Here is a 27,495-nt window from a genome sequence, read left to right as displayed (position 1 = left end):
GGAAGATTGCAAAGTTTGGGGGATCATCTATACAGCAATGCCCCAGGTGTGGGGAGGTGAATGCGGGACTGCTACACATGTTTTGGGCTTGCCCGGAGGTGCATAGATTTTGGAACGAGGTCAAGACGAAACTGGCTGGCGGGGGGGTGGTGCTGGATGTGGAATCGGCCTGGTCATGCTTGCTTGGACTATTCCCTAGACCCCGGCATTTGAAACACATAAGCAAGATGAAGGACCTGGTTTATGTCTTGGCCAAACGTAGGATCGCCATGGGCTGGAAGGCGGCCCACAGACCTAGGGTGGAGTTATGGTGGACAGACCTCTTGAGGTGGGCGGAAGCTGAATCCGTAGTCTGGTTTGAAGCGGTCACCAGGGGGGGGGCGAAGACGAAGTAGGGCCCTTGCTGGCCTGGCGGCAATTGGTGGCCTCATTGGCAAACCCTCACCAGGGTGACAACGAAACAGAGGACCCGGTTGATGGCTGTTTAGGTAGTGTGCCACCCAATGATGTTCCCGTAAACGATATGTGAGAACCGGCTCTAGTTTAAAGGGGGAGGGGGGAGTTGGGGAGTTTGGAAATGTGTTGAAATATGATGCTTTCTATGTTTTGAAACAGTTGTAGTGTGTTTGTTTGACCCTAAAAAATAAAATAAAAACATATTGCAAAAAAAAAAAAAATGGCATACACATAAAATCAACCGAACACAAAGCATGATTTACTAAGAAAACATAAGTCATAAATCATAAAACAATGACACATAACTTTACACAAATCAAACAAGTATAAACACCAAAAATCTTATCTTAATTCAATCAAAATGAAGTAGTTTCTCGTAAAAAGATATCTCAATTGCTTAAACCTGGATAACCTTCAACTGAAAATAGTCCCAGACACAAGAGAATCTCATCCATGTAATTACAACTTTAACTAAAATTATTTTCTCTACCTCCTCCCAACTTCAATTCCTTCAGAAGTATAACAACTTCAGCAGCCAGAAAGATTTTGTTTCTTGATGCTAATCTGTCCCAGAACGCATCTGCATTTAGCCAACACACACCATGGACAAATCTCTGAAACCTTGCCACTCTCAGATCTCAGGTACCAGGACATTTTGATAATAGGTGTTTAATTGACTGTCGTTATTTTCGTCACATTTATCACATATATCAGTGGTTCACTCCTCTCTGTCCCGAATAAACCGAATCTCTAAAGTTGGAAGTAGATTGAATCTAAATCTCAGAAATTCTGATCTTGAGATTGGATCTGACGATTAGTTTAAATATGAGGGCAATAACAACCTTGGTTTGTCCAACAATGAAAATGAAGATGATATCTTATCCTTCCTCATTTTATCAATCGTCCCTATCCAATCCCTTTGTTTCATGCATTCTTTTACTTTACAGGGATTTTGGACGAGGAGATCAAATGTGCAGCCTGAATTAAGTAGTATTTCAGAGCCTTTCAATCTTAACTTATTGAGAAACATTATCAGCTTGTTGCACTAACACAGCCACATCTTCATAGAGGGAGCTCTTCGGTGGATCTAGGATTAACCTGAACATGGAAATCCATTTCCACTCCATCCATGATCTTAAGGAGGCCAAGCCCAATTCATATCTGAGGCAGGCTATGGGAACACAGATCGGCAGATTTAGGGTTCTCTTCCAAAGCTTGGCCTCAATTTTATCCCACTCTATGTGCATGGATAATGGGTTTGAGTCCAAACCAAATAGAATAATTGGCACCACCTTTCCAATATAGAACTTCACCAACGGCAAAATGGAGAATTTGCAGAATCTTGATCTAGTCCTTTTCATTTGCGACCCCAGATTTATGGCTTTTAAGTTAATGGCTGAAAGAAGATGGTAGAGTAAAGGACCGCCTTGCCAAAGGCCAGATCCTGCCCATGGATAGAATCGAGGGAGTAGTGACGTACAAAAGTATGGACCGAAGTCCAAGTGGCTGTATCACAGATGTTACAAATAGGAACACCCCTCTGCAGGGTAGTAGAGGCAGCCATACCCCTAGTAGAATGGGCCCGTAAGCCTACCGGAGGGTCCTTACCCACCAAGCGGTAACATTCAGAAATTGCCAAGATAATCCATCTAGACAAAGGGCCTCATCACGAGGTGGGCTGTATTCCCGGCTGTAATACCGCTGACTGTAATAGCCCTAGCACCGACCGGTCCGGTGGTATTACCACCGGATCACGGGTTGGGCCTCAACGGTAAATCCCTATTCCTGATTGGGTCCATTGGATCCAATGGGGAATTTTTGGTGCTAATACTGCGGGCTAATAGAGCCGGCTTTAAGAAAAGCCGAAAACAGGGATTTTCACCTCCAGAAAAAAGCTGGAGGTAAAACAGCCGATTTAGCGCCCAACTCGCGATACGGTCAGCCCTTAAATGTGGCGGTAATACCGTTACCACCGCATTTAAGGGCTACAGCCCAACTCGTGATGAGGCCCAAAGTCTGCTTAGTCACAGTTTGTCCCAAACGCCTTCCAGCGTAACCAATAAAGAGCTGATCGTTCACTCTGACCCGGGACATGCAAGAAATGTAGAAACTTAAAGCTCTCCTAGGATCCAACCTATGGAGCCTCTCCTCTTCCTTACCAGGATGTGGAGGAGGATAAAATGCCGGAAGAATAACCTTCCGACTCAAATGAAATTCCGACATCACCTTCGGAAGAAAGGAAGGACGAACTCGAAGGACAACCCTGTCCTTATGAAACACAGTGAAGGGTGGCTGAACTGAAAGTGCCTGAAACTCACTCACTGCGAGCGGAAGTGACCGCAACTAAAAACACAGTTTTAAGGGTTAACAGCCTCAAAGGACAAGAATATAAAGGCTCAAACGGAGCACCCATAAGGATTTTCTGAACAAGGTTCAAATCCCAACCAGGCACCTGGAAAGGTGACGGCGGAAACACATTAGTAAGTCATTTGAGAAACTGAGAAATTAAAGGAATTTTGAAATAAGAACACTCTTCAGACGAGCGCTTAAATATAGACAGCGCCCCTAGGTATCCTTTAACAGTACCCACTTGCAGGCCCCTGTGGGCCAACAAAAGCAAAAAAGACAGAACCACAAGAATGTCACATAAAAAAGGATCTACATTCTTAACCCTGCACCAGTCACAGAACTTTCTCCAATGGCAACGGTACAGGGACTTTGTTGCCGGCCGTCTGTCCGAAAGCAACACCTCCATCACGTCTTCAGGGAGGTCCCAATCCTTATACCTCAACCTTTCAGAAGCCAAGCGTGAAGATTGAGGGATCTGACCTCTGGATGGAGAATCTGACCACCCCTCCTGTGAGAGCAGGTCGTCTCGGTAGGGAAAACGACGTGGAGGGCAGATGGACAAGTCGAGAAGGTCCGGGTACCACGTCCTCCGAGCCCAAGCCGGAGCAATGAGGATCATCCGGGTACCAAACCTCCGTAACCTCTGCAGCACTTGTGGGATGATGGGGGCTGGAGGAAACGCGTACAGCAGTGGGAAGGACCACTCCACCACAAACGCGTCTCCTAAGGCTCCTTTTGGAGGAAATTCCCGTGAGCAAAACCTTTCGCACTTCCGGTTGACACTGGAGGCGAAGAGATCCACCTGAGGGGTCCCCCAAAGGGCGAAGATCTCCTGGAGAATCTCCTGAGCCAGCTCCCACTCGTGAGAGATTGCGCTCTGCCTGCTTAGAGCGTCCGCCGTCTCGTTTTCGTCTCTGGCCAGCTGAACTGCTGAGATCGAAACCAGAGCTGCATCGCCTCCCTGCACAGAGGAAGTGACCCTGCCCCCCCCCCCTTTTTGTTGAGGTAGCGCATGGCCACTGTGTTGTCTGTCAGAATCAGGACATTCCTTCCTCGCAGTGTCGGCAGAAAAGCCCCCAGGGCAAGCCTGACGGCCCTCAGCTCCAACAGATTGATATGGAGTCTGGACTCCAAACGAGACCAACGACTGCCGACTATCAACTCGTTGGCATGAGCTCCCCATCCTGTGAGGGATGCGTCCCACACAATCGTCCCCTCTGGCCAGGGTAGCCAAAACGGAGCCCCCTTCAGCAGATTGCCTTCGACGGCCCACCACAGAAGGACCTGAGCAACCGAGGGCAGCACCTGAATGGAGTCCAACATCCTGCCGGAGGACTGCGACCACTGCATCTCGAGGGCCAACTGCAGAGATCTCTCCGCAACCTGGCCTCCGGCACCAGAAGAATGCAGGATGCCATGAGGCTGAGCAACCTCAAGAACTTGAACGCCGGGAGACACTGGGCATGTTGAAACTTGTGCACCATCTGCTGAATGTGATGAGCCTCACCTGGGGAGGAAAACACTGCCCAGGGATGTGTCAAGCACTGCTACGATGTACTGGAGCCGCTGGGTTGGCGTCGAATGGGACTTTAAGTTGAGGGAGAAGCCCAGCCTGTGAAGGGAGTGGCAGGTGACGGACAGATGATCCAGGACCTGCCCGGGAGAGCGCATCCTGATCAACCAATCGTCCAGGTAGGGGTAGACGTGAATCCCCACTTTCCTGAGATACGCTGCCACCAACACCATGAGCTTGGTGAATACCCTCGGGCGGAGGTCAATCTGAACGGCAGGACCCTAAACTGAAAGTGCAAGTCGTCAACCGCAAAACTCAGGTACTTCTTGTGCTTTGGATGGATCGGCACATGAAAATAGGCGTCCTTGAGGTCGAGAGACACCAACCAGTCCTGATGTTGAAGGGCCTGGAGGACTTGAGAAAGAGTAACCATCTTGAACTTGTCCTTCCTGAGGAGATTGTTCAAACCGCACAAGTCCATGATGGGTCTCAATCCCCCATCTTTCTTTGAAATCAAAAAATAAAGGGGAATACCATCCCTTGTCCCTCTCCGCTACAGGCACCAGTTCTATGGTGACTTTCTCCAGCAGGGATTGAAATTCCTGCGCAAGGAGCAGATCCGGACTCTTCAAAGAGAGATTCCATGGTGGATTGTCGTGAGGCCTCTGCCGGAAAGGAAGACAGCAGCCGCGGGCTATGATCTCCAGAACCCACACATCTGAAGTAATGGCACACCACTCACAAGATGCTGCGCCAGCCTTCCCCCAACCGGCGAACCATGGGTCATGGCCTCATGACTGAGCTGAAGCGGCTGCGGGAGTGCCTGAGGGCAAAGAGGCAACTGACTGACCTTGAGTACCCAGTTTTCCACCTCTGGCACTCCTACGGTGGCCCCTTTGACATGCAGCTCCTCTCGATTTACTAAAGGATGAGTAATAACGAAAGGAACCTCCCCTCCAGTGCTGTCCCCTAGGACGAAAAGGCAGAGGTTGGCGAACTGCAGCCCTCAACGACTTCGCTGTAGCTTTGGAGGTCTGCAACCTCTCAAGGCTCTCGTCAACCTTGCTGTCAAAAAGATGTTCCCCATCAAAGGGCATGTTTAGAAGCCGGGTCTGCACATCAGGAGCAAACCCCAGCTTCCGCAACCACGAAACCTGCAAACCTGCGTATTACTGTGCTCGCCGCCATGCACCGGCTGACACAATCTGCCATGTCCAAACCCGACTGAACGGTATCACACATGGCATCCTTGACATCCTGTACAATAGCAAGAAAACCATCCCGTTCCTCCCATCGGGAATATGTTCAGCCGCCAAGGAAATACAGTTCCACAGAGTGTGTGTGAAACGTGACAAGTGACACACAGAGTTGGCTGCCTGTAAAGCCATACCCCCTGAAGAAAACTCTCTTCGCCCAGCCATCAAAACGCGTGTCGTCCCTATCAGGAGGGATGGTAGGGTACGACGCCTGCTTTGCTGGGGCCGTGGCCGCCTGCACCACCAAATTCTCCGGAGTGTGGTGCGTGGTCAAGTGGCAGGGGTCACTACTGGCTGGGCGGTATTTTCACAGCAGAGACATGTTCATTGCCGGGAGACTCTACGGAGCAGTCCAAGCTGCAGTCACCCTTCTTTGCAAAGCCATATGGAATGGCAGTACCGGGTCAGTTGGAGGACCTTGGTCGAGGATGTCCATCAGGTCATCCTGCAGAAAATCCACAGGTGGCGCAGACCACCCCAAGTATTCCGTGACCCTCGACATAAGGCGCCGGTACAAGGACTCGGCATGGGTGCCAGGCTCAGGCCGACAGAACTCCACCTCCGGAGAGGTGTCCAGACCACTGGCGTCGTGCAGTGACCGACGCAAGTCTTCCAATCTGGCTGTGACCAGACAAATCGTCAGGCACCTCCTCAGGCACTAAACCTTCCTCAGATCCCTCATCCCCCTCAGAAATAAAATCCAGAGGGCGGAAAGAGGGCACAGAAAAAGGGACAAAGACATTCTTATCGTTGCCAGACCCTTTCTGGGGGGTTCCACTGTGCCACGGGGTACCTCCGTCAAAGCCGCCTCGAAAGGTGTCGAGGGAGTCGACGGAATCAGTGTCGACGTTGAGTGAGGCGCCGACAACTTCGACGGCGTCGACACAGGCCTTGAGGGCAGAGCCCCGAGCGTGTCCTTCGACAGCCTGGGCGCCGACGACTTTCTCGGAGGTGGAGCTTCGAGAGATGTCTTCCTCAAAGGCTTCACAGGCTCATGTGGTCTCGAGGGCGTCGAGGACCGGGACCTGGAACGGGCATGTCTAGAGCAACCATCCTTGTCCGACCGGGACCTCGTAGCGCCTGATGGTCACGACGACCGCTCAAGCCCGAAGGCGGATGAGCGGTGTCTCTAGCATGGTCACGGACGGCGTCCTTCGACGGCGCGGACGGACCGGAGCCCTGCGATTGAAAAATCGCCATCATTTCCTTTCGGAAGGAATCCCATTCCTCAGGAGTGGAATGCTTGTTGGGACAAGCAACCCACCGTCGGGCAGAGTCCTCGGATGAGGATGAGGATGGGGAAGGCGACCTGTGACGGCGCTTCCATGAGTGCCTCGAAGAGGCAGAAGAATGGCGAGACCGACTCCTGGACCGAGACCCCTCAGACTCACGACGACGATGCGGAGAGTCGCCCCTCGAATCGTCCGTCGAAAGTCCAGTGGATTCCGACTTCTGGGGCTTGGCCACCTAAGCCACCGTCAGCTTCTTCTTATGTTCCCGCAAGGCCTTCAATGTAAGCGACTGGCAGTCGACAGTCATCCGTATCGTGGTCCTCCCTGGGGCACCAGAGGCAAGCGTCATGCGTGTCCGTCAACGACATCTTGGACTCGCACACTCGACACTTCTTAAAACCAGACAGCGGGGTGCAAGAAGCCGAAGACATTTCAATACACAAACGAACAGGTTCAAAGAACCAAAAGAACAGGATTCAGTAGAACCGAGGCGCGCCGAGATCTCCGAAGCGAACACGTTCGTGGAAAAAACGGAACTGTGGCTACGGGCGTTGTGCGTCCTATTTATAACATCCGGTGACATCGGCTCGACGGAGGCCCTCGAGGACAACGTATTGACGTCATCGACGCAGGATGCAGATGCCGAAAATTTTCAAAAGCAGCACAGCTGTGGTCATTACTGTCATAGATATGGAATACGTCGGGAGGACCCAATCCCCTTGAAATATGGCTTCTTCTGGGGTCTTGTGAAAAGGAGGCACATCCTCTGGTGTTCCATGTTAGTAAGCTAATCTGAAAGCCTACTAGAGCTTCTGCTGAGGAATATCCATTTTAAGGAAGACTTGGGAGATTATCTCCGGGACCATTTCCCCACATGTTCTGCGCTCTTCATCCACCTCAAGTCTAACATCGCTGCTTGGGATCCCAGAGGGGCCGTAGCTGCGTGAGGCATCTCCACACTGCCGCGGTGCCATCCTGCCCCCACACTGGTTGTCACGGTCCTGTCGGGTCGTGACTACTTGGGGCGCCTCCTTGCTATCCTAGGGCCGCCATCGACCGTCCTCCTGCTCGGATTCGAGCACAAACGTCCTAGATCGCCTTCATCAGCCTGGCTCTTCCTACAATCCTTCCCACTCAGCGGCCGGCCGCGACAGCAGTGTTTTCATCTCCACCTCCTTTCTTCATCTGGTGCCCTGCTTGCAGCCCTCCCTGCTTTATGACCAGTGTGACTGCTCTGGGTTCCGACCACAGTCCGTCTGCCGCAGCAGCTTGAAGTTCTCCCGCCGGTGCCTCCACACTACCTCTAACAGCAGCCAGCAATTTTCCCTGCTCAAGGATGGGCGCGGTCACGGAGCATCGCTGCATCAGCCCTTCCACTTGACAGTCTTAATTCTTCTTCTGGTGCCCACACACTGCTCCTGGAACCGCCGCATGCTGACTTCCCCATTCAAGTGTGGGCGCAACTGCCTAGGCACAGGGCACAGTGCTTCCAGGCACAGGGCAAGAACAAGGGCCTCTCCGCCCAAGTACAAGGGAAGCAGCCCATCATCTTGACATCAGCTTGCCTGCCTCAACCACCTGGCCCCTTCCATCAGTAACTGCAACTTTCCCTACTACTACGATCAGGCCCTGCAGCCCAGCATCGCAACCGCAACCGCAACCTGCCTGCCTCAACTGCCTGAGCCCCCTCTGCCTGCAGTACTGGGTACCGGCTGTCTACTACCCCACTGGCTCCTGTCCTCCTCCTCTCATCGCAAGGCCTGACACTTCCTCTGGCGCCAATCTGTTCCTACTGCCTGGCGCTTCCGCTCCTACTCTGCACCTCCCCCATTCTGACCCCCCATCTGTCAGTGTCGGGCACCACTCCACTTACTCCTAACCTGCTGCTACCCTCCCCCCCATCACTCTCCTAATTCGGTTCCCTGATCACCCCCCTACCTCAAACTGCCCCAGTGGTTTCTGTCTTCACCACCACAAGACTCTACACCAACGATCCTTACATACTCGTCCTATCCTTGAAACCCCTGTTATGCAATTTTCAAAATCCCCTCCTCACCACCCTTCCTTCCCTTTTCCCCACTTTCCCCTACTCCCCCTTCTCTCCCTCCTACTCTCCCTTTCCCTCCCAATGCACAGCCCTCTCCCCTATACCCCCCTCACCCCACCCATTACACTCCTTCCCTCTCTCACCACCCTAACCTTCTTTACCCGCCTATCGTCCACCACTCCAGCCACTTGAACATGGCACTCTGGAATGCCAGATCCATCTGCAACAAAACAGCAGCTGTTCTTGACCTGTTCTTTCGCCTTAACCTCCATTTTCCATGCCTAACTGAAACCTGGATCCCCCCTCATAACACTTCTGTCCCCGTTTCCTTAACCACCTCCTCTTGCTCCTTTATCCACACTCCATGCACTACTGGCCGTGGTGGAGGCGTTGGCCTCCTCCACCACCCCAAGTACATCTCCTCTTCCTCCTCACCATCTCTCCCTTCTTTCCCTACCTTTGAATTCCTTTACAAATCTTTCTCCTCTCCCCACTCTATCTCTTTCCTGATCATATACCATCCCACTGGCCCGCTCTCTTCCTTCTATGATGACCTGGATCACCTCCTCTCGCTTATCTCTCCCTCCCCCTCTCCTCTAACTGTGCTTGGTGATTTCAATCTCCATCTCCCTTCTCACCCTCAATCCTCTCCCCTCTCCATCTTTGACTCCGACCTCCTTTACCCTCTCCCTTCCTCCTCCACTCACTCCTCTGGCTCCACCCTGGACCTCATCTTCAACTCTTCCTACCCCTCTTCCCCTGTCTCTACTCTTCCTATCTATCTCTCCGATAATGCCCTACTCTCTTTCTCCCTTTCTCCTCTCCCACACTCAACCACTCCTAACCCCTCCCCTCCAACCTACTCACAGCGGGACTTCCGCAACGTTGACCCCTCCATCTTTATTGACTCCTGCTCTTCCTTCCTTCCAGCTCTCCACGACTTCTCCATGTTACCTGCAAACAATGCTCTATCCTCCCTCTCCTCTGCTATCTCCTCCTCCCTTGACCGACTCTACCCCCTTTCTCTTTTCCGCCCAACCCGGAAACACGCTCAACCTTGGCTTACTCCTAAACTCCTCTCTATGCGACGCTTTCGCCGTCGTCTCGAGAGGCCTCGCTCAAAACTCCCTCGCTCCCTAACCAAACCTCTTCTCTTACCACACACTCTACGACTCTTGTCTCGCCTCTGCTAAATCCTCTTACTTCTCTAACCTACTACATTCTCAAGCCATTCACCCTCGCCTTATCTTCCAAACTCTCTCTCGACTTCTCTCCCCCCACTCCTGATCCCTCCTCCAATTCTACACTCTCCCCTTCCGATTTCGCCAACTTCTTTTCCTCTAAGATTCTTACCCTTTGTCAAAAAATCCACCCCCCCATTTCACTTCTACTCCCCTCCTCCCTCATCCTGCATGTCCATCTTCTCTCCCGTCTCCCCTTCTGAAGTCTCCACCTTACTATCCAAAGCCCACCCCACCTCCGCCCCATCTGACCCTCTCCCCTCCCATCCCTAAGATTTACCCTCTTCTTATCTCCTACCTCACCTCCTTTTTCAACATCTGTCTCTCCTCAGCTACTTTTCCCTCTGCTTTCAAGCATGCTACGATCATCCCTGACCTGAAGAAACCTTCTGCTGATCCTCTTCTCACCTCTAACTTCAGACCCATCTCTCTTCTCCCATTGCTCTCCAAGTTTCTCGAGCGCCTTGCCTACTCTCAGCTCTCATCCTTTGTCACTAACTCCTCTCTCCTACCACCCTACCAATCAGGCTTCCGTCCCAAACACTCCACAGAAACTGCTCTCACCTCTATTCTCAACTCCCTTCTCTCTGCTCGCCACGACAAACAATCCTCTATCCTTATTCTCCTCGACCTCTCTGCAGCCTTTGACACCGTCGATCATCCTCTCCTCATTCACACTTTCTTCCTTTGGCTTCAAAGGCTCTGTTCTCAACTGGCTATCCTCTTACATCTCTTCCCGCTCCTTTACTGTATCCTGGGGTGGCTGGTCCTCTCCTACCTATCCTCTTGAGTATGGCATACCTCAAGGGACAGTACTAAGTCCTTTCCTCTTCTCTCTTTACGCCTCCCTCATTGCCCCTATAATCTCTTTGTTTGGCATCTCCCACCACTTCTATGCCGACGACACTCAACTCTTCCTCTCTTTCTCCTCCTCCTCATCTGACCTTCACCAAAAACTCTCCTCCTGCCTTATTGCCATTAAGAACTGGATGTCTTCCCGGTTCCTCTCTCAACACTGACAAAACTGAAATTATATTCTTTCCCTCTAACTCTCTTTCCCTTCCTCTCCTCCCCCATTCATTCACTTTCCTCCCTCCAATCTTCCTATCGCTCTTCAGGCTCGTAACTTAGGGGTTCTCTGACTCCTCTCTCGCCTTCTCCCAACGTATTTCCCTCACCTGTCGCTACCACCTCTTCAATATTTGCAAAATCCATCCTTCTCTCACTTTCCACGCTACTAAACTCTTAATCTCCTCCCTCATCTTCTCCCGCCTCTTCTACTGATCCTCCCTACTCTTTGGACTTCCTACTTCTCATCTTGCCCCTCTTAAATCCATCTGCCACTCTGCTGTCCGTACCCTCTGCTACTTACCACCCGTGACTCCATCTCTTCCTCTCTCCCTCTTCCCTTGGCCGGCTTCCTTTTCACTCCCAGCTTAAATTTCACTTTCTCTGCCTTGTCTTCAAATCTCTCCATGGCCTCGCTCCCCCTTATCTCTCCTCCCTTCTCTCCTTCTACTCTCCCTCCCGTCCCCTGCGGTCTGCTGACCATTTCCGTCTCACTGTTCCTCCCTCCCCTTGTGCCTCCTCCCGATTCCGCTCCTTCCAACTCCTAGCACCTCTACACTGGAACTCCCTCCCTCTTGTTATCCGCTCCTCCCCCACCCTCACCTCATTCCGCACTTCCCTTAAATCTCTCCTCCTCCATTCCCCTCCCTGAAGTACCTCCCCCCTGCTAATTTCCCCCCTCCTTATTCTTTCCTCTAACTACCTCCCCTCCCCTCTCCTACCTCCCCCCTTCACCCTCCTCCTTCCCTCCTCCTACCATTCTTCACCACTCCACTCCCATCCCTCCCTCCCCCCTTCCTTACCTATCACCCCTCAGTTAATTGCTCTTTTCATTATTTTTGTTGAATGATTCATAATGTATTTGCTTCAAATATTATATTGTTTGTTTATATATTATGTTCAATTGTACAGCTCTTTGGCGTAAGGCGCTTAATAAATCAATAAATACAAATGTTCGTTGAGAGTGGGACATCACTGACTTTACTACGCAAAGCTTGATTTCGATCCTGGCTTAAAGAGATCAATGGTTGCATATTCTCAGTCAGAGGGCAGGACTTGGAGACCCTCAGCCCCCTCTGTTCCCAGGGCTCTTTACCACCCGTGATTGATTCTTGTCCTAATCTTGATTTTAGCACCACTTCAGCTATATTTGTGTCCGGGCTGAGGGGAAAGCTCAAGATCACAGGTGGAAAAGTACTTTAGGGCTTTAGCTTCATTTATGATAAGATTGTATAGCGATTTAAAATTAATATTCAATTTTTGTTAGGAATCTTTCTTGATATAAAGACTTTCAGCTCCGAAGCTTGTTGAAGAGAAGTGGCTCTTTGTTGGTGCTCATCCGAAATCTTACTCAATGGAAATAGGGAAGAAGCTAATTCAATCGCACAGTTCCTATTAGCTGATGTCCCAAAGGTTTGTTGCAGCGGTAACAAATTCATCACACTTTGGAAAATGCAAACCTTTGCCACCTAACTGGTTGGCGACGCCTGCACTTCTTTCGCCCTCTTTTGAGCCTTCCACATCCATTTTGCCCATGTTTTTAGGGTCTAGATTTTTGCTGTCTTTTAAAAAAATGAGCAATTTTTTTTCGTAGGACTCAACATTTTAGTTTTCTGTTTTGCTTTTAAGAAAATTGGAGCGATTTTCCTTGGCGGCTGGATTGGTTCCGTTTGGATTCCCACTGTAGTTTTTGCTGTTTGCACCATTTTCGTAGAATCAACCCATATAGGATCTTGGGCTTTAGTTATCCGTTTCCCCTTTTTTCTTTTTCCGTTATTTTGAGCCTTATCTTTCTTCGCTATCTCTTTGGATCCTGTCTTCCCGTTCAAATTACTAAGGAAGCAAGTAGTGTCTGTTGACTGGTTTTTTCTCTTTCGTTTCCCTTGTTTAGTAGCATCCGAGTCTGGAATTTCAATTGCTCCCTTGTTCATTTTTTTCCTCCGCTTCTTAGTCTTGCCGTTTGATTTCTTTTTGTTAGGCACTTCTGTTTCCCTGAATACTGAGAAGATATTTATTACAGGCTCCTTATCGATTTCTTTATGGAAGGCCTCAAGTTCAGCCACTTGTGCCATCCGTGGGAACTCTTCCATTACTGAGGCTGAGAGGGGGGGTATCATTCAGTGAGATCTGTGGGTTGGTGTTCAAAAGGCACATCTTCTGCATCCAGCATAGGCTGGAAGATATAATTTCATGGAAATGGACCTTAGCTCGTCCTTTATCCCCCCCACTGCACGGTCAAGGAGTCAATTTTTACTGACTGAGCCTTGGTTGTAGAGCGGAGTTCAGTCACAATCTCTCCCACAGAGTCATTTACTGATGATTTTATAGCAACCATAGTAATCTCATTTATATCTAAGAGTACACCAGAGTGCTGCTGTACTTCTAGTTTTAAGTTTTTCAAAAACTTTGACTAAAGAGCTTAGTACAAAGTTTAGTTCCATTATTGTGGAAGGTACTAGAACTTCCAGTTTGTTTTCTTGTTGCTGATTGCACTTGCTTGAAAGACTTGCTGTTGACTGGGGAGGCTTCTAAGGGGATACCTTCTGTCCCTGTTCTTTGTTTGTTTGTTTATTTGGTATAGCGCAGAACCAAACCCGAAGGGGTAGCTGGGCGCAATCAGTGCAAGATTACTTGAGAACTTAGTTACAGGAAAAATACAATTTATGCAGATCGCAATTGAATCAAGAAAAGTGCAGTTAATACAGTTCATGTTAGATCAAAGGAAAGTATAGAAAGAAAGCAGAGGAGAAGAAAAATATGCAGAGCTAAGGTACAGTCTAATTGAACGGATGTCATTCAGCTGGTAGCAGACGTCTAGTATCTGTGTGGGAGGGGGAGGTCAAGTTAGGTGTCATTGGCACGGATCCAAGTGAGGACTTTTCACCTGAAACTAGAGTAAGGTTGGTCCATTCTGAGATCCAGAGGGAGTTTGTTTCAAGTTTGCGCAGCTATGATTGGGAAACTAGAGCCGCCGGCTGTACTCTTTTTGTATCTAGGCATCACTAAGGTGAAGGCATTGGTCAGTCTTGTGGGACGGTTTGAGGTTCTCTTGTGGATTCTGTTGGCCAGATAAGGGGGGGGCAATGTTGTTAAGACATTTGGATGTGAGGGAAAGTATTTTGAGGGTGATCCTGTCTTTGATTTTTAGCCAATGGATATTTTTCCTAAAGGTGGAGATGTGGGCACTGTTAGGAATATTTAACGCTACTCTGATAGCGTTATTTTGGAGAGTTTGTAGTTTGTCAAGGATATACTTGTTAGAACCAGCATAGAGGGCATTGCAGTAATCCAGCTTGGATATGATGAGAGCATTGGCTAATGTGATGCAGCTAGTCTCAGTTAGAAAAGGTCTGCATGCTCGGATCAATTTGCAAGTATATGCCGTGGAGGATGCTAGAGAGTTCGTTTGTTTTTTGAAGGTAAGCGCTGAGTCAAGATAAACCCCGAGGGTTTTGACTGCAGTCATCACTTTGATAACGTTATGGTCGATGTTAAATGAGGCATAGTTGGGACCGAGTTTTTTGATGGCCAGCGCTGAGCCAAGGATCAGTAGCTCAGTCTTGTCGTCGTTCAGGCAGAGGCCATGGGATGCCATTCAAGCCTGAATGAGGAGATATATCTTATTTACTAAGTCCGTGTCTTCCAAGAAGTTACCCGAAAGGGGGATTAGAATCTGAGTGTCGTCTGCGTAATTAGTGTAGACAACACCCAGTCTGTCCAACTTATCAAACAGGGGTTTAGTAAAGATGTTATACATCGTTGGAGAAACACATGATCCTTGGGGAACACCGCATGAAACTTGTATGGGATCAGCGGCAGCTGAGGGGGAGAAGACTCTCATTGTCCGGTTTGCAAGGAAGGATTGTACCCAGGTTATGGCATCACTTGAGAAATGAGCGGCCGAACTTCGGTGATTGCATAAGACTGCATGATCTACCAAGTCGAAGGACGCAGGTCAAGGAGGAGTAGTATAGCTGTTTTACCATTGTCCTTCAACTCGTCAATTTGGGTCTTGAGGTCAATCAAGGCTGTTTCAGTGCCATGAAGGGGACGGAAGCCAGATTGCCGTGATCCTAGTAAATTGTTAGTTTCTAAGTAGTCCTGGATTTGTAGGTATGCTACTCTGTCTATGATTTTGAGTAAGAAAGGGATGGTGGTGATGGGTCTGTAGTTAGTTGGTATGGCAGGGTCAAGTGTTTGTTTTTTTAGCAAGGGAAGCACCCAGGATTGTTTGAGGTTGTCAGGTACTAGATTAGACTTAAAGGATGCATTAATGAGTTTCGAAATGAAGGGTGCTAGGTCTCGAGCTGCATCTTTTATAATTTGGGCCGGACAGTTGTCACCTTTACAGTTGGAGGGTTTTAGAGATAGTATGATTTTTTCTGTCTCCAATATGGATATTTTTCTGAAGCTAAATGGGTGAAGGGTGTTAGATTGGTTTGGGAGGAGCTGATGTTGCAATATGGGTTCTGTTGGCAGGAGCAAGGAGGCTTTTTTGATAGCAATTTTAGATTGGAGCAAGCTAATTTTACCCGCCAGGGCATTTTGTATGTTAGTGCACCAGGGCTTATTTTTAGGAATGTTGTCAGGTGGTGTTATAGGCGTTTCCATTTCACGGAGGATGGAAAATAGCTCCTTAGTGTCTGATTTGGCTTTAGAGATTCTGTCATTGAAGGTATTTTTTTTAGTACTTATGATTTCCTTTTTATACTGTTTGGCGAGGGTGGCTAATTTAGTTTTGTTCTCCTCAGTGGGTGAGTGTTGCCAGATTGACTGCAACTTTCTTTTTTGGATTCTAAGGTCTTTCAGGTATGGCGTGAACCAGTTGTTAAGGTGACAGAGTTGTTTGCTTTTGCGCAGCTTGGTGGGGGCAATCGAGTCGAGTGCCTTGATCATTGAGCTGTTGTACACTTCTACAAGCGACGTGGGGTCTGTGATGTTGTCTAAGTTATTAAGGGTAGGGAGAAGGTGGGGTAGGAGTTGTTCAGATGTGATGTCTTTTTTATTTCTGGTGGGGAGTGGGGGGGCCATGAGTATAGGTTTGGGTCGGATAAGGTCTAGTGAGGCATTGAATACAATTAAGTGGTGGTCGGTCCAGGATTGTGGTATTATGTTGGTAATGCTGATGTTACAATTCCAATCAGCAACCCAGTCTAGGGTTCTACCTTTGGCATGAGTAGGAGAGGAGACTTTTTGAGTTAGGGCGTAGTCATTCAGGAGTGAGGCGACAGATAGGCCATGTTTGTCGTTACTGTCATTAAAGCCCAGGTTAAAGTCTCCCAGTAATAGTATTTGGGCATGGTCTTTAGTATTATTAGTTATGATGCTGGTTAGGTCGTCTTCAAAGGTTCCCAATGGTCCAGGTGGTCTGTAGATAGCATGCAGGGTGAGAGTCCGGTTACAAGAGAGGTGCAATTTGGCAGTAAGGAGTTCACAAGATGGGAATATCAGAGTAGTAGCTAGTTTGAAAGGTAAGGTAGCTTTATGAATGATGGCTAGGCCGCCATCTTTGTCCCAAGCTCCTAATATTGTGTTTAATTCATAGGATGAATCAGCCGCATCTCCAGCAGATCTTCATCTCGAAGATTGATGGAATTTACAGCGGTTTCTTTTTGGGCGCCAGAATGTTGACTTTGCTACAAGTCATCAATAGATTTCCCCGCAACAGCAGTTTCAGACAGGCCCACTGAGCCCAATGAGAAGTCATCCAGAATGGCATCCTTCATTGTAGTGGTTCTTAAGGTATAATTGAGGTTGGCTGGCAGTGAGCCTCGAATAAGTTGGTTCAATGGGGTGTACCGATAGACACTGGGCTGGGGGAGGAAGACTACCCCCTTCCCCCCCCCCGATTTATAGCATTTAAAGAGACTTTTCCCTGCTGCATTCGTGCCCTGGTTGATGGTATTAACCTGGTTTGATTTGGTATAGTTAATTTAGCTTCCTTGAGAGGCACTCGGAGATTATATATGTTTGACGTTGTTCTATGATCTGCGCAGAGTCTCTTTTCAGGCCTTATTTTACCCAAGGGGCCTTAGATCTGGCAGTTCTTGGAGTCTCATTACAGAGAAATCAGCACATGGATCAAAGGCTATCTGCCCGCAGTCCCCGGATTTATGAATTAACCTTGCGTGTGCAGAACACGATGGGAGTAGTTTTCTTATACCCCGCGGCCTGGGGTAGGTGGTATTCAGGGGCCCTGAACTAGGTCAGAGCTCCGTGATCAAGACACTCCAGACTTTCCTTCCACTCGTAGTTAGCCTCTCCACCATACGACGACCTCAAGGGCCCCCCCACCCCCAACAGGGCAGGATAACCAACCGGCAGGAGGCCAAAGGAAAGAGCAAGCCGGCGGCGTCCACTGCTACGGTGTCCGGTGTTCGCTCTTAAATGTTTGATAATTGTAGTAGTTGAGGTTATGATTTGAAGTTGGAGGGTACGGGATGTTAATTCAAATAGGTATGCAGAGGGAAGCTATGCTCTATTACAAAAGTATTGCGTTAGGTTTCCGGAAAGTTCAATCACTGTGCTGCTTAGCCTCCTTAACAAATAAAAGACTGTAGAAAAACTGGAATAGGACGGCAGACTGCACAGACTGCCCACACTCGCTTCCACTCCGCTCCACGGCTCCAATAGGCATTTGTAGATGCCCATATAATTATCAATGATGTAACAATCGGAATGTGCACTCGCCACCACCTCTTGGCAAGTAAGAAATGGTTTGCTGTTTGTATGCATGCATGGCAAGCACCTTTCTATAGCTGGCTAGTAGCATGCAACTTGAAGTTTTTACCCTGACCATAATCTACCAAATCAGTAACCGTATTTCCTCTGATAGCTTAACATTTGTACTCAAACTGCCTCACAAAGAAAGAAGAAAGAAAACATGGCAGGTGGCTGCAGACACTCTCTGGTGACATTTATTTTTCCAATGGCCACCTTACCAGGAACTAAGATGTAGTTAGTGTGATAAGATAGGCATAGCTGGCATTCACTCCAAACGTGTGACTTTTTTAAGCTATTGCTTGAAAATCATCTCATTTTGGCAAACGTAAATTTCAGCTCTCATGCAAAGCATCGAGAGAAGGTAGCAATTATCTTTTACACAACTCAAAAGTACGCATTCATTTACACAATGGTTTCTTATGCACTTAATCATTACACATCTTCCATTGCCTGCATAAGGTTATCAGTCTATATTTGAACAGTGCTCAAGAGCATTTTAACAGCACAATATTATGCGAAGGAAGGCACTTATTCAACTGACCTGTGGCCTGGATGGCTCAAACACTGCTGGGTTACATTTAAGGCATAGCTCCGTTTGATCCAAACATTTACTTGTACATTATACCAATTGTATTGCAATAAATCATTCTCAGTACTCTTGATATTAACCTCCACAACAGTTCTCCAAATTCAACATTGATTCAGAAAATTACAAAGCAACAGTAGTTCAACTGTATAAGGTTTGCAATGCACTCCCAAATCATTAATCCAGCATTCGGTTGTTATAACATGCTGGTTTTCTCTAGTTTGTGGTTTCACTCAACTCCCAATATAAGCCTAATATTCACAAAATATTAGCTTAAAACAGAATGTAACTTTGCTTTCAAAACGCATCTAATATATTCATGCGCACTGCTACACTAAGCACATTAGCTTCTAAAGAAAACCTTGCTTAAAATCTAATGTGCGCCCTGTTCTGCCGCAAGCAACAGATTAATACGGTATATATTTCTAAAGCAGATTACAAAACCATAACTCTTTCTCAAACTGGTTCCAACGAACACCTAAACGGATAACCTTAATTTCCCATTTGCTACGTAGTGTTTCTTCGCTATAGACCATCACAGAGACGCATGTGGCTCTGAACGTCAAAGAACAATGGAAATCAGGAAAACCAGAATCTCATGCCCCTTCGCTTTGCAAATTTATGCAAAAAGGACATGCACTCTGCGTTTGCTAAAACGCATGCTCGTTTTAGCTCAACTCTTTGAAAAACATACCAACCATATTTCTGAGGCATGTATTAGCTCGCTCCTGCCCCCCTTGGCATTTTTTTCTGTGCAGCCAGCTAGTCTTACCTGCAACCCTTTGCTCACAACGCGCAGGCCTATCACGCCTCGCTCCCAAACGCGCAGGTTTGTATGGGCCACCCCCCAGATCCTAGGTCGTACTTCTAACCCATAATTTGACTTAATTACAAAACCTGTGAGCTCAGCGACCACTTTTTTTCTAATATGACAAAGCTGACAGTGATATGAAACACTGTGGCTGCGACTCAATAGACACTTTGAACCGTTAGCATTGTAATGACTTCCATCTGCGAACATCATTTTCATAACTAGCGTATGCATTCTTCATTATGTGAAGGTCACCTTATTTTGCTCTTACAAAAGTAATCTTTGTTTTCCCTTGACAGGAATGCTGCTCTTTCTTCTCGCCAATTGTTTAACAAAGCTTATGGCCTTTCCCCATTTCTGTGTTGACGTGAACGTTGCGCATTTCCTAAATCCTGGATTCTGCAGAAACGAGCATTTTTAAAACAAGTCCTTTCTTCCTGCTAAGTGTGCGCTTTTTAATTTTACAATCCAATGTGCGTTTCTATTCAAAATCTCGGTTGCAAAAGTACTGCTCTTACATGCCTGGCAATAAAAATGACTTGTGCGCTATTCTTGTTTGAAGAGCTAGCTATCCAGGTGTCTACATCGAGCATTATGCTGTTCGTCTGAGCGGTTTCATGGAACTTGATTCACACTTCTTGCTGTTTCCTACCTTGAAACATGACACTCGAGTCTTTAGGGTTGAAGAGAGTGTAACTAACCTGCTTGGAGCAATGGAAGCTGGAAGCAAGAACTACCATAGACCTGAACATTCTTGCATGGATCTGATGCATTCTTCCTTTAGCGACGGAAAATAAAACCAGGACTAAGATGAGCAACCGAAAATCCCTGCCTCACCTTCCAATTTACTGGCCTGGTGTGCTCACTGAAAATAGTTTTTTCTTTCACAAAACTTGGATAGGATTGTTTGTTCTATTCTGCCTCCATCATAATAGTCATATGCATTATGGTCTCCATTTACGAATGTTCCTTTTCCCCACTTAGCAAGCCCCACCCACCCGGTGCCTTCCTGGTTGCTGCTCTTGCTCTCTATTTAAGGATCCCTCCAGCCTCTTTTCCTTTGCAGATGGGGAGCAGGTGCAAGTGGATCTAGGTCACCTGGCCTAAGCCCCGGCCACCTGGTGCCTTCCTGGTTGCCGCTCTTTTTCCCTACTTAAGAAGCCCTCCAGCCTCTTTTCCTTTGCAGATGGGGAGCAGGTGCAAGTGCATTTAGGTCACTTGGTCCAAGCACCACCCACCTTCTTAGGCCTGCCTCTTCCTTCTTGCTCTTAACTGTTAGATCAAGGGCGTCGGGCCCTGGGTCCTGCTGGTCCAAAGGGCTGACAAAGAAAAGGGCAATTCCTCTTTGGACCTGTTCGAACCAGGAGGACCCAGGGCCTGACGCCCTTCTCAGACAGCAGGTAAGCATGCACCAACATGTGTTTATGGCCTCTGTCCCCACAGGCCATGCCCCCCCTCTGGTCCCACTGTGATGTTCCCTTGTGCCCCCCACCCTTCTCACACAGAGGTGTTGCCTGTTTTGCTTAATTCTTCTACCCTGCCTCCAGCCTACTTCTGCAGGAGTCTGTGTCCTGATACATCACGGTCTTGTGGCCAATGCTGGATTTTACTTTCATGAACTTCATTGATTCACGGTGTGCGTCACCCTTTCTCAACTCTCATGCTGGACTTCCTTTGCATCTTGTACTCATGGTGGCCCTGAATCATGCTGTTCCCATCTTCATCTTGTATCCTGTCTTGCAACATTATGCGTTAGCACCGACTTCTAAAATGGTATTCAATCCCCCCTCTTGCTTTTCCACTCTTTTTGACTGCTTACTCTCTGTTCTCTCCTCCTCTCCCTTTCTCCCCCCCCCCCCCATCTCCTCCCCCTTACTTTCGTCCCTGGACCTAGTATGATAGCAACCTCGTCTGTCTCCTTCCCCCTCACCTTACTTGTCCACCCCCTCACAGCACTATCTGAAATGTCGTCAGGCCTAGTACGATAGTTAATTTCACATCCTTACTGTTCATGGCCTGTAAGAATGTCATTGTATTTTCCCTTGTTCCCTCCCTTGTCTTGAAGCGCTTTGAAACACATTGTGTATAGGCTCTATATAAATAAACCATCATATCATATCAGCTAGAGCAACTAGTGTGGTTCACCTTCTACAATCAAAATAACCCTAAACGGCTATAAGCACACAAAGTTGCAAGCTGTACATTCTCTGTATAGTGCTAACTGCCGTTAGAATTGTCCCAAATCCAGTGAACTGAAATCAAACATACAAATTTGCCTAAAATCAAGTTTTCACATTATTCCCCTAAGAAACCATAGGCCAGTAACAAAAGGGGGCTCTTGATTTTTCAGAACTTGATAACATCGCCTTCATTTCAACCCATCATTAGCTGGGTACTAAGACTTGAAGGATGCTTAATATAGCTCAAAATCTTCCCTTTAGGGCTTGATGGAGACTGAATAAAAAAGTTCAATCTCAAATTAATTTGTCTATGTCCACGCAGAATCAATTTGATTTTCCAAATGTGATTTATTGGGGGCTTCATACAAGTTCAACATTCCATTCTTAAACTTTGCATTCGTGATGCATGAGGCTTATGATGGAGAGTCAAAATCTTTTTTTGATACAGATTTTAACCCAAACTATCTGGTTGAATCTTGTGAACTGCATGTCCACCAGCTAAAGAGCTAAACACGTTGAAGCACCAGTGAAGCAGTCATTTAAGCCTTCTGAATGGACCATGGTGGCCTACTGTACCTGAAAGGACATACCAGTGGTTTAACAGCTTACCAAAGAACGATGTCAGTGCCTACGGTATTCTGCATTGTGAAAAAAATCCAAGATCAAGGATGAGCTTTTTGAAGTCTCAGGATTTTGGACAGTATCCAATAAAGTAGAAGGAGAGATCAAATGATTAATTAACCAATCTGTTTAAAACAGTGGCAGGAAGGCCAAATTTTGCTCCTGAACAAAGAGGGCAAGGGGAGATTTGGAATTGGTGGGAGGTTGAAAAAACAAGCGTATTGTCAGAAGAATGAGATCAACCCAAATAGAGAAGAGGTCATGGGAAGTTGGTGTGCCTTTTTTCAGTGTCAGCTTCAGAAAAGTCGGAAGCAGTGCCACGGGGCAGTGTTGGTTTGAAAAGTGCTTATCTTGCTAGGAACACTTCAGTGCGAAGCATTCGAGTCAGATGTAGGGACTGCTGACAACTGGTTGTTTGGGAAACACTGGTCTTGCAAAGAATTTCATGTATTTGATATATACGAAGTCCCTGTAAAAACACCTCTGATGGCTTTGCCTCCACATGCCAGCGTTTGTAAAAATATGTAATGAATTTCAGTAAGCATAGAACAGTAAGAAGGCTTCTGTTCATTTGTAATTTAGCGCTAATGACTGGCAATAGTTTTTTTTTAGTATAGGCCCCTTTATTTTGACAAGACTATTTTAGCCATTGTGGGATAGTCAAATCTGGGTGCCCCTTGTGTATTGTGGCAATGCCTGTAACGCTGTGCCCCATGCGCTTGCCATATGACCTGCTCTTCTGATCCTCTGTTCAACCTCTTCTCACTGTCACAAGCTAGTAGTTTTCCGATCTATGACTGGTGGGTATGCCACATATCCCTTGTGATCTATATGACCACCTTTGAACTGACTCCCAGCAGCCTAGCAAAACCAAACTGAGGTCAATGCTTATACACGTATTATTTGTACAACTAACTGCAATTATCGCATGCATATTACATGTTAGGCATGGCACATGATATTGTGACCGACTGGTATTACATGCAAGTAAATAATATGCTGTTTTTAGAAGTGTTATTCTAGCATGTATCAGCCTACTATCCTGCATTAGTGACCTTGCAACTAACTTTTTTCTCTGCCTTTTCCGCATCTTATATGCTGTAGAGAGCACCTACACTGCTGTACACGCGATTCTTGCCGATAGGAAAAGCCCTTAACAGCCCGTTTTGCTCCCACCATTCTTGTCATGGTACTTACTGCCCCCCTTCTATGTATCTCCCTACACCTGCCTAGCATGTACCACTAGCTGTTACCGCACGGCATTTATCCGCAGAGTGCACTTTCAAACCTAGGCACTGCCCCATTGCAACCTAGCCCTAGTGGGTACCAGACCTGCATAGTGTAGCCGTACGCCCAGACCATGAACACCTGGCTCATTCTCACTCTCACCATGTTCCCTTACTGCACCATGCCGGATAATGTACACTGTAGCGGCAACATCTTCATAACCGTCAACAACGGCTTAGACAATCTTGGTTGCCCCACGCCCTTCCTACCCTCCCAGCCGCCTTTTCCACCTAACCACCACTCGCACCTTACTTCCTCCGCAGACAACAGCTCCCTTGCCAATGCGACCCCTAACAAAACTCCCATTCACAGTACACCTAGAGATCCATTTCTCACTGTGCCCCCCACAATGAAATCTCCAGAACCCTCACATTCTACCAACCCAGACATCACTGCCCGCAACAACAGACTAGGCACTAGGCTGCCCCTCACAAATAGCATCCACCCTGCCAAACCCAACACCAAAACTAAGAAGAAATTAAAGACCCCCAATGAGCCCGACCCACTCCCCCTAAAAGGAGCCTCACTCAATGCCAGATCCCTGGCCGCACATCCCACAGAAATTGCTGACACTATTCTAACCTATGATCTTGACTTCCTTGCCCTAACGGAAACATGGCTACACGAGGCCTCAGGACCACATTTATCATTAGCCATTCCGGACAACTTCTCCATCCTCAGAGCAGACAGACCTAATGGTAAGGGAGGAGGCGTACCGATCATCTCCAAATCTACACTAGACTGCAGAATAGGCTCCACCCTATCACTTAAATCCTGTGAGCTACTCACAATCAAGTTACAAACTTCTCCCACAAGTACGATTACACTACACCTTATATACAGACCCCCAGGCCTTCCTGGAACCTTTGAGGAAGACATAACGGCACTTATCACTGAAAATTCCAAGCCTCTAGCACAAATTATTATTCTCGGTGACTTCAATCTGGGTTACAACGACCCCAAGGATGCACCAGCCGCATCCTTAGCAAATGCCCTAACTGAGCATGGATTCGCTCAATTTAGCATCTCACCGACTCACCAGAAAGGCAGAATTCTTGACTGGGTAGCAACTCTCAACTGCAACACCACCTGTAAGGACCCCCAACCTCTTACATGGACGGATCACTACCTTATCCCATTCGAAATTCACATCAACCCGGCCAATTCTAAGTAACGTCCCTTGGCACCAGCCTGCCCAACCAGAAACAAGCGCAACATCACGGCCGAAGCCCCATTACCTCTGGTTCTACCCACCCTTAACGCTCTACCAGACAATGCTGACCGTAACCTACTAGTTGACACCTTCAACAACTCCATGGCTACCGTCATCGATACCATTGCCCCTCGGAAACTACGTAAAAGTAAACCTATAAACCTTGAAACTTTTGGTACACTCCCAAACTCAAACTACTCAGGAAGAAGAAAGCCAAACTAGAGCTACTATGGAAAGCCAACCCATCACCTGAAAACAAATCCAATTTCAAGAACATCTCTGCGTTATACAAAAGTGTGATCATTCGCACCAAAAAAGTCAGGATTGACCAGGAAGGCTCTTCCACTAAAGAACTATTTAAAATTCTAAAGGAGCTAGAAAACCCCAATCCCCCCTCCTGACAACTGCTCAAAAGATAAACCATGGTGCAATAGCATCCAGAATGCCCTCAACAATAAAATCACAGGGCTCCAGACCAAAACTGAGAACAAACGTCAACTCCTCAGCAACAAAACCACTAACCCTAGCTTAAGCCCACCAACACCTAACAAAGCCAATACAGGCTTCACCTTCAAGAAAGTAACTGCCTTAGAAGTCCAAAAAGTCATCACTTCCCTAAAACCTTCTAATTTTTCAAAGGGGACAGCTGCCCTGCCCAAATAATAAAAGACGCTGCCAGAGACCTCCCCCCTTTTATCACTAAGCTAATCAACCTCTCATTTGCTAACAATTCTTTCCCCAAAAACCTAAAACAATCTTGGGTGCTTCCTCTCCTAAAAAAAACAATCCCTAGACCCAGCCATACCAACCAATTACAGACCCATCACCACGGTCCCTTTTCTGTTAAAAATCCTGGACCGAGTCGCCTACATCCAGATTCAGGAGTACCTGGAATCTAACCAATTGCTTGGTATACGTCAATCTGGCTTCAGACCTCAACATGGAGCTGAAACCGTTCTAGTTGACCTCAAAAGCCAGATTGATGAATTCAAAGATAAAGGCAATGCAGCAATCCTACTTCTCTTAGACCTCTCAGCGGCCTTCAATTTAGTCGACCACGAAATACTATGCAACCACCTATCTATCGCAGCCCACTTCACCTTCTCTGCCTCCGCATGGATACAATCCTTCCTGGCGAATAGAACCATGCGAGTCTTCTCCACTACAGCTGCTGCTGACCCGATCTCCATCACCTGCGGAGTCCCACAAGGCTCCTGGTGTCTCCCCCACCTTGTATAATATATTTATGAAGCCTCTATTCGACAAACTGGACCGTCTGGGTGTCATCTACACCAACTATGCAGATGACACCCAGATTCTCCTCACCATCACAGGCAACTACAATGCGGACGTCACCCGGATCAACGAAATCTTCTCCATCACTCAGGCATGGATGGCCACCCACGGCCTCTGCCTGAATGATGAGAAGACGGAGCTTCTGCTGGTCGGCTCCACTAATAACCTATCTAAACTCAGTCCCAGCTACAAGAACATCATTGATGGTAACACCATCCCTATCGCTAAAAGTGTGAAAACTTTAGGCTTCCACCTTGATGCCAACAGCAACCTCTCCAAACAAATCAACTCAACTGCCTCGGCCACTGCCTATACGGGTAAACTAATCAGGGCTAGCAGACCCTTCCTATCCCCCGACAGCTGCCTCACTCTGGCCAGAGCACTCATTCAATCCAAACTAGACTACTGCAACACCCTGTACCTAGGAGCCAACCAATCCGTAACTAACAAACTCCAGGTTCTCCAGAACAATGCTCTACGCGCAGCACTCAACATCGCAAGGCGTGAGCAAATCTCCATAACCAGGAAAGCGTGTAAATGGCTCTCCATACAGCAAACAATTGACCTCAAAACTATCTGTCTCACCTACAAGGCCTTAAATAACCTAGCCCCACCATACCTCTCCAACAAATTCACTTTAAAATCCACACACAGAACCACGAGATCATCTAACTCCTTATGCCTGTTAGTGCCCAGATTCGCCCTAAAAAGAGCAGGAGGCGCTAGCTTCACTGTGCTAGCCTCCCAACTTTGGAACACCTTACCACTCAAACTTAAAACCACAGAATCCTTCCAGATCTTTAGGAAACTTGTTATTGGCTGGTTACTGAACAAAGAGTAGCATCTATCCTCATCTCTAATATCTAACAGCCGTAATTATACCTGTATTATATGTAAATTGTTGTACTATGTAAAATTCTTGTAAACTGATATACCTTGTAATATAAATGCATATCTTATGCTTGTAACCGCTTCCTTAAGCGCCCTTCTACCTACGGGTCCGGAGCGCTCTACAAATAAATGAAACAAACAAAACAAACAAACTCCACTAGGACTGCAATATTATTATTATTTGATGGTCGTAGCTTGCTCCCATCTTAGATTCAGGTTTAGATAGGCGTTTTTTTTTGCACCCTTGATAAGGTTCAATAAACATTTTTGAACTGTGGTCACTTGTGTCTGTCTTACTTTGATACCATGCCTTCCTTACACTCTCCCTCTGTCCAAGTCACTGGGTATCACTTTTTAATCACAGTATATCTGCCATTTTGTGCGTTTTATCAGAGTGTTAAAAAAAAAAAAAAAAGTCTATAGAGCAATATATACATTTTCTGTGGCTTAAGGTCCATCTTCACTAGCACAAGAAACGGAAACAGGGCTAACCCACAGTTTGAGGTTGAGTCTTGGCCCGAGGATGAATGGTCATGCATAGTATGGTTTTGGTTTTTGACACTTCTCGTAAGTGTTAGATGGCTGTCCACTAAGTTTAATGTGGGCTCTCAAAGTGCATTTGGCACAAACACAGGGACAATACAGAAGGGAAAAACCCAGGAAAACTAAAACACATTGGAAAACATTTCTGAAGAATATTCATGCTTGTGCTTGTAGGTATTGGG

The 27,495-nt window shown here is 47.3% G+C and overlaps 1 protein-coding gene across 1 annotated transcript in view; it reads right to left on the bottom strand.

Moving 5' to 3' along the window:
* SLC30A5 (solute carrier family 30 member 5) overlaps positions 1 to 27,495 on the bottom strand; it is a 738,926-nt gene that overhangs the window by 597,160 nt on the left and 114,271 nt on the right. The gene's annotated exons all lie outside the window — the stretch shown is intronic.

This window comes from Ambystoma mexicanum, chromosome 6p (assembly GCF_040938575.1).
Source record: "Ambystoma mexicanum isolate Mex_15411 chromosome 6p, UKY_AmexF1_1, whole genome shotgun sequence".
Lineage (NCBI taxonomy): Eukaryota > Metazoa > Chordata > Amphibia > Caudata > Ambystomatidae > Ambystoma > Ambystoma mexicanum.
This window is presented reverse-complemented; position numbering and strand designations above follow the sequence as displayed.